Consider the following 8,676-nt stretch of genomic DNA (forward strand, 5'->3'; position numbering starts at 1 on the left):
GATAAACCATCTAGAATCCACCAGAATTAGTTGAACGGTCATATGCCAACTAGGTAACAATCAATCAACAATCAATCCCCCATTAAAGTAAGATAGAAGCCGAATAGGAGTCCGATACTCCAATCAAAATGAAACCGTCTAAAGGAAACATAGAGTAGTGTGTTTGGTTCTTTTCTATTTAGAACCCTTGCTGAGATGGGGTCTATTTTTTAGTAATGTGGTGATGAAAGCACAAATATGCAATATGTGAATATGATAATTGTTATGAGAAGTGCAAATGTATACATGATATATATATGTTATATGAAAGTGATAGTGTTTTGCAAAATATGCTAACATGCAATGATAGTGCTCTGATAATTAGTAAGTAATATATGTGTTAAATTAGATATTTTGGCCTTTGTGATTCTTGAAACCGTTGAATATAATTGGCATGCTATAGGATTATGGGTACTCACCTATATGTATAGTGATTTTGGGCGTGGGACATGTTTAGAGGGACAAAGGAATGTAAGCTAAGCTCCATTCAACGAGACATGTGAAGGGAAATAAGGAAAGTTTTAGCCATACACTTCACTTCTAGGAGATGCTTGACTCTACGAGTCTATACGGTGAGATGGAGATCTGTTTATCCGATGTGTGATGATAGAGCTCACCATAAGTTTCATAACTCAAGTGCCAAATTATCTTGTATTATATGTGTGTGTATGTGTGTGTGTGTGTGTGTGTATGTGTGTGTGTTGTGTGATAAATGCCTTAATAAATATGTGGTTACTATGCAAACTATCCTTATCAATGTTATACAAATGAACTATTAGACGATACGTGTTAAAGTGTTATGTGTTACTAAACATAAGACTCTAGTATCGTATATGCATATGGTTATTGTGGATGCATGATGGAATGTTTGCATAGTTGTTATTTCACTCATTCATTGAGCTTGTTAAGCTCACCCACTCTTTTCAACATTTGCAGATTAGTAACAGTTCAGTGTGGGTGATATGGTTGTCGTAGGGAGTAATCTAAGGAAAACTCGTTTATTCTCGTAGGTGTTCTTCCAGTTATTTTCGTATTGGGAAATAAGGCAATGTGGTAGACTTGTTTAGTGCCATGATATGTTTGGATTATTTACCGACTCTGTTGTATTTCAGTTTTGGAAGTTTATGAGTTTACATGTTTGCTTATGTTCATGAACTTTAATGATAGCTTGATGTATCATGTTTAGACATGTTTTGACGACTTGAATTGTTAAATTTAGTCGTTGAATGATTACTTATCGAAGTAATTTATGCATGATGCTTAGAAACTATTTTAGAGTGAGTTAGTTGCATTTGTGTGCTGCATTTTCATGTTTAGGGGCAGAGGTATCAACACTCGAGTTCCAAAATTGATACCTATGTGTTTCAAAATATGCAGGAAGTCAAAATAGGGATTTGGTATTGATACATTTGCTCAAGTATCGATACTCGGGGTTAAAGTATCAATATTTCATGATAGGTACCGATAATTTTCAAAACTTTAAGATTTAGTCGAGAAACCAAATACAGGTTTGGTATCCATTTTTTAGGTGGTATTGATACCACCTATTGTAAATATCAATACCCTAGTGCCAATATCAATACCTACAGACATGTTTTAAAAAACTTGCTAAATGGACCCTAAGCAAGTTTTAAATTATTTATAAGACTAATTATTGTGAGATTTGTATGAAACAATGATAACTATTAAGTTGAGTGGTTTAAAACCTTCACGAATAATGGAACGATGGATGATTTGTTCGAATAAGCTTTTGCTTGATGTACATGAGATGGTGGTGTGACATCCCGTATTCAGGCTTGGCGACTAGGCCGAGCATAGGGTGTTACATTTGTTGGTATCAGAGTCCTAGGTTTAATAACACTCGGACCTAGGTGATTCTTATGTGTTGTGGGGTTACGAAACCCAAGTGATTAAATTATTTCGGTTGCTTGTATTGCATAAGATATCTTTTGTTTGTGATGCATGTGGGGTAGGAATGGGAACATATTGCCTTTAATCCTAAATTTTTCTTGTAGGAATGTGACTTGGATCATTCCCCGCCACTCACACCTTTTATTAGTTTGTTATGTGCTAGATTATTAGAATATGCCTCCTAGACGTGTTAATGTGAGAACTAGTGCTCAAGAGGATGGTACATCCTTTTCACCTCCTATGTCGCAGCATAGAGTGAACATACTTGATAAGGGTGTAGAACCTCTGATGGAAGATATAATAGGAGCGTTTCAGCTAATTGCTGGTGCTAACCCTGCTCCTGCACTGGTTAATCGAGGGTTGTCGCTAGAACGTCTTCGGAAGTTGGGTTGTAAAGAGTTTTCTGGAATGGAAGGTACTGATCCAACCGTAGCTGAGTATTGGTTAGAAGGAGTTGAAAGGATCCTCAAGCAGATGTCCTATTCTAACGAGGAAAAGTTGGGTTGTGTTTTGTCCTTACTCGACAGTAAGGCTCATCGTTGGTGGATTACGATTAGAAGAGGTATTGTTATTGATAGATTGACTTGGAGCTACTTTTTTGAGGTTTTTAAGAGGAAGTTTATGGGCAAGTAATATATGAAGGCTCGTAAGCGAGAATTTTTTAATTGGTAGCTCAGAATGTGGATATGTTCGATGAGTTAGTTGAGAGAGCTAAAGCAGTTGAGAAGACTTTAGCTGAGCTGACTCATTCTGTGGTTACTGAGTCTAGCAAGAGAGTTTGATGGTACATCGGGACGACCGTCTAAAAGAGGGCATGATAGTCATGTTTCTGGTAGAGGTGCAAGACATGGGTCTTGACTGAGTTGGTTCAGGTAGTAAAGTATCATTGTGGTTAGTGCTAGTGGTTCAGTGGGTAGTTCTAATTAGCCGCTTTGTGCACATTGTGAGTGTAGGCATCTTGGAAAGTGTCGTAAGTTAACAGGCGGATGTTTTAAATATGGTTCGAAGGAACATTTTCTGAGAGATCATCTGCATAGGGTTGAGGTTTCACAAACTCAGAGTTCGGCACCTATTTCTACACCTTCTAGAGGTCGTGGTCATGGTAGAGGTAATAGGAGACTAGTTAGGTAGCAAATTGTTGTTCATACTATTGCCACACAAGTTGAATCCAGAGGTCCAACTTGAGTTTATGCTATTAGGGAGCCGAAGGATCAGGATCCGACTGACATCATCGTAGGTACTTTCACTTTGCAGTCTACTCCATTCTTTTCCTTAGTTGATTCTGGATCGATGCATTTTTATATTTTGAGTGAGTTGGCATGTAAGTTAGCAATCCATGTTGAGACTATTGGTTTGGGTATGATTGTCATTAGTTCATTCGTGATAGTGTGGTAGTGAATAAAATTTATCATAGATGCTCTCTTATGATTCAAGGACATGTTTTCTCTATTGATCTTATGATTCAAGGACATGAGATCTTCCACCTGAATTCTTTTAGGCTACCATTGGGATCATGAGACAATTCTTTATATAAGGAGCATCAAAATACAACATACCATTGAGATAACTAGTAGGTGGACCGACTACTAGTCTTATAGGAACGTAGAGATAGTTGTTAAGCTTAATGCTTTAGAGCTGGGATGATTTACTAGGATGAGTCTCGCGTTGAATACATGATATTGGATGTCCATTATTCTTGAGACAAACCTTAAATGAGGCGAGCGAGCATAGCCCTTGAAGTGGCCCTAATGAGTAATGTGATAGGCTAGAAGTGGCCCTTAATTGGTGAGCAGCCAATGATCGAGTAGTGCCATTGGGTTCTGGCACATAAGACGCATCAAGCGAGTATGGACTTGGTGTTGGGTTCCCCAAACCTTTAGCAAAGATACCTTGTGACTTGGACTGTGATGGTCGATGCTCAACGCCATTGATGGAGAGATACTTGAGACCTCTTGCTAGCATGAGTGCTAAACGTGCGACAAGAGTTGGTTCCCTCCCTTGTTCTAAATGGTTGGATGTGAGTGACTTCGTAAGGCCGAAACAAGCAAAATGCCTTTAGGATAAGGCATCAATGGGAATTAAGATAGTCCACTAAAAAGGACTTGAGAAAGGTTGATCATGGTTATGAGTAGTCATCTTGCCACACGAGATCATGCTATTCGAGTCAAGGAATGGGCGATTTGTGACACTAGGGTAGCTTTATTATATGCAAATTGTGTTGGTTGGCATTTTGTTCCTTTTGTTTTGAATTCTAATTCTACTCAGCTTGATAGTGGGAACACGATGAATGGTAGGAATGGGTGTATAGGGTAAGCCTGCTACTTAGGTTTTAGTTTTATCCTCCTACATGTTTGTCTCTATTTCGTTGTTTCATTTAATTGATATTTTACCTTAAGAAATCATTAAAGTAAAAAGGTAAAATTTTAAATGGCATTAAAATGATGCAAAAAAATTAGAATTTAACATTTTAAAACATGATAAGAATTGGGTTGTTCATTTTTTTACGTCATTTCAAAATAGGACAAGTTATACCTTGCCGCTAGTATTATAAAAATTAATGGTATAAAAACCAACTTACTCACTTTTATTATAAAAAATCATCTAAATCAATTAGCGGAAGTAACAAATTAAAAATATTAGTATACCTCACCGCTAGGGTTTTTCTTTATTCTCTCTCCTCGAATAAGTAGAACTTTTATGAACATTTCTTTTTATTTTCCCCTCTCGTTTCTTTGGGTTTCTCCCAAGATTAGAGTTTTTTTCTTTTCTTGTTTTTTAGATTGTTTAAGAGCATTTTTCTATTAGATTTGAAGATTTATCTCAAAATCCTTTTCACTTCCTTATTTTTCTTTCAAATCTTAACTTCTCATCTTCTAATTAAGAGTAAGGATAGAAAGGTGTGGAACTTGTATCTTTAATGGCGCTAATTGTTAAGATCTTATTCCATGTTTTTGTTATGTTAGTTGTTATTCTGTTTTCAAAAGTCTACTATCCTTTTAATTTGCATTTAAAATATTGGACAAATTGAATATGATGGTTGATACTTTTACTATTAGGCTTAGTTCTATCCATGTAGTTAATTAGTAAAGGAATATGGCTATTACTCGCTCCTTATCATTAGGATGGGATGTTAATTAGTATTAGTGTGATGTTTCTTTAAAAATGAATGTTCTTTCTTTTTGTTTACTCGGTGAGTTTGTTGGGTTATGGCTAGTTAAGTTGGTGTGTCATTCTCTCCGCTCGTACTCTATTGTTTACGGTGATTAAAATGAAATTTATGTTCCAACAATAACAATAATAATAATCTAATTTAGAAAGAAAAAAAAAAGAAACATGGACGATTTATGGTAATGTATTTTGTTTGGAATTTTTCTTTATATGGGATCGTATCCATTCTTACTTTTGTAATGGATTTGCAATAAATGAATTTCCTATTTTGAAAACAAAAATGGTAACGGTAAGACCAAGCCTTCACTACATAACCTCTCACTCATCAAACAAACTAATAAATCAAAACTCATCGCTTCATCTAAACACAAAAAACTCAACTTAACATCACTACATTACATGGCATCTATCACTACCTTTTCCCTACTCCTTTTTACTACTTTTTCTATTTGCACCTTAAAACAAACTACAAAACCTTTAGTTTTCTGCTTAATATGGCTGCAAAAAAGAAAAGAAAGCTTAAATTGTAAGGTTTTGTTTTTAAATTTTTATTCTTTTGGGTTCTTTGAGTAACCAAGTTGGTACTTTACCTATTTTTAATAAAAAATTGTAACTTTGATGATTAGGTTTTCATGCAAATCACAGTTGCATTTTGGGAATTAGAGCTTCTTGAGTTCTGAATATGAGAACAAAATTTGATTCTTTACTTAATAAAGAAGTAGAATTATGCAAAATTGTTGGCAAGCCTGATATTTTTCTTTTGTTTATGCCTATGCTTGGGAGTCATTTTGGGTTTTGAGAAATTGCAAGGATAGATAGTTGAGAATTTTAATTTTCTTTTTTTGGGGGGTCTTTAACCATGCTTACAAATCATTGCATGTTTAGGGGATTGGAGCGATTCAGTATTGATTCCCTTGTTAATGTGTTATTTTGGAGCGATTCTGCCTTTTGGGTTGAAGAAATGCAGCAAGCACTGGATTTTGAATCTTTTATATAGCATGATTAAGCTATCTGACTTAGTGGAGCATTTTTATGGTTTAATTTCGTTGTCTACATCCTACACTTCTTTTTAACATTTTATAGCTGATAGATAAACCCTTCTTTTTAACATTTTATAGTTGATAGATAAACCCATTCTAATATCAATAATCCTTTTGGTTGTATAGGCTAGCAGAAATGGTGAATGGGGATGAAAGTACTGCAAGTAAAGATTGTAAGGGGAGGTTGGAGTTACAAACATAATCTGATCTTCCTCTAGAACTTTTGGAATTGATTTTGTCCAATCTAACATTTGAGGATAACGTGTGAGCATCTGTTGTCTGCAAGAGGTGGCACAAGGTTGCAATCTCAATTCGGGTTATGAACCAATCAGCATGGCTCATGTACATACCAAAATCTGGATGCTTGTACGAGTTCTATGATCCATCAGAGCGTAAAATCCACTCTCTTGAGCTACCAGAGTTGCGTGGATGCAGGGTTTGTTACACTAAACAGGGTTGGTTGTTGTTATATAGACGTAGGAATCGCCTCGTATTCTTCTTCAATCCCTTCACTCGGGAGACGATAAATCTTCCTAGCTATGAGTTGGCATATGAAATAATGGCTTTCTCTTGTGCCCCAACATCAACCAACTGTGTGGTTTTTTCAATAAAGCACGTCCACCCTACTGTTGTTGTTATCAGCACATGTCATCCCGCCGGGGCTTCAGAATGGACCATTGTTAACCACCGAAATCGCTTGCCGTTTGTTAGTAGCATTTGGGACAAACCCGTTTTCTGCAGTGGACTCTTTTATTATCTTAGTCTCACTAGTTGGTTGGGAGTTTATGATCCAGTGAGACGATATTGGAAGGTTCTTGCTATGCCACCACCGAGATGCCCTGAGCATTTTTTCGTCAAAAATTGGTGGAAAGGAAAATTTATGACAGAGCACAACGGAGATCTCCTAGTCGTATATACGTCTCAAAACAAGAACCCCATAATATATAAACTGTATCGATCAGAATTGGCATGGAAAGAAATGGAAAGCCTTCGCAGTGTGACAATATTTGCAAGTTTCTTGACATCTCTTTCAGGAGCTAATCTGCTTGGAATAATGAGGAACAGTGTGTACTTCTCCAAATTTCGTTTCTTTGGAAAACGTTGCATATCGTATTCGTTTGATGACTATAGATACTATCCCCGTAAACAGCAGTATGACTGGGGAGAGCAACCTTCCTTTGAGAACATATGGATCGAGCCACCCCACCATGCCTTATCCTCAATCTGAAAGAAGTGAGTATGTTTCAACTCGAGAATATTTTATCTGCTTATATTTTGCAGCATCAATAGAATGCTTGTGGATACGTTTATGTGATTTCAATCTACTTTATGATGTTCATTCAGGTTTGTCTCTGTGGGATTTTGGAACCTGCATTAATGGAGGCGTTGGCTCTTCAAAGTTTCTATTTGTGGATGGATTTTGTTCAGTTGCTGAAATTGCAGCCATGTTTTGCTGTAGAATCTGTCTGATCTTAGCATATCTCATAGGTTATAGTAATCAATCCAATGCATTAGATCATCTCTCTTTTTGTTCAGTCCAATACATTTTTCTTTTCATTGTTACTTCTTTTACAATGTTATCATAGTAAATCTCATCATTTTCATGTTTTAGTCTATAAAAGATGCATTCTATGTTCCGATAATTTGGGTAATTTACATTCAAGTCACTCAACTCCACATCAATTTTCAGATTTTTTAATCATATCTACACACAAATTAGATCATTTATTAGTTCCGTTAAAACATTTTTAATATAAAAACTATTTCTGTGCGATTTATTTTTTAAACAGGAATTAATTTTGGAATTTCATGTTGAATCATTTGTACATGTGATTTTGCTTTTTTAGTTACTTTGAACATAATTAAAATACATTAATTTATTCAACAATTCAAATTATAATTAAAACGTTTTTATCATATTTAAGTTACTTATATAAAAAATTCAAATAAAACTTTTGAACTTTTATATGAAATAAATATTATACTAGTAAAAATAAATTAGCCTAAGTTGTCATATCTTCATTATCGAGCCAACCAGGCTTCAATCTGACAGACTTCTCTAACAGCTTCTTGATCGGGCCAGTTCTTGCAGGCCAAATGATCCCCATCTAAACAATAGACCTCCAATGGATACATTTGGTGCGATGGTCACGAGCTTTGAACTGCGGCCAGTGACATTCTCCCCCACCCATTCTCGCAATGCCTTCATTGAGACTTCTGAATGGCACTGACTTTATTCACCTCAGTCTCGTCTCAACACCTTAGCTTTTCCTTTCCTTCGGGACTTTTGCCTCGGCTTACGTCGCTTCTTAACTCGAATCCTCCTACTCATTTGTACATCTCAAAGACAAGAAGTTATGTCACTCTCTTGCCCACATTCTAACTTGACTCCAACAAAATCCTCTTGATTCACAACACTTGGCTTCACTTTGCCCATAGTCTCTCGGCATATTTGCTCAAGAACTTCGAAAGGGCCCCTACATTTTTGCAAAGTCAACAAGTTAGAATGCAACACACT

General features: G+C 36.0%; 1 pseudogene; it reads left to right on the forward strand.

The window, feature by feature from the left end:
• The first annotated feature begins 5,612 nt into the window (after positions 1–5,612).
• On the forward strand, positions 5,613–7,801 carry LOC108458622 (F-box/kelch-repeat protein At1g57790-like; annotated as a pseudogene).
• The last annotated feature ends 875 nt before the right edge of the window (positions 7,802–8,676 follow it).

The sequence above is a fragment of the Gossypium arboreum genome, chromosome 4, assembly GCF_025698485.1.
Source record: "Gossypium arboreum isolate Shixiya-1 chromosome 4, ASM2569848v2, whole genome shotgun sequence".
Taxonomy (NCBI): Eukaryota; Viridiplantae; Streptophyta; class Magnoliopsida; order Malvales; family Malvaceae; genus Gossypium; species Gossypium arboreum.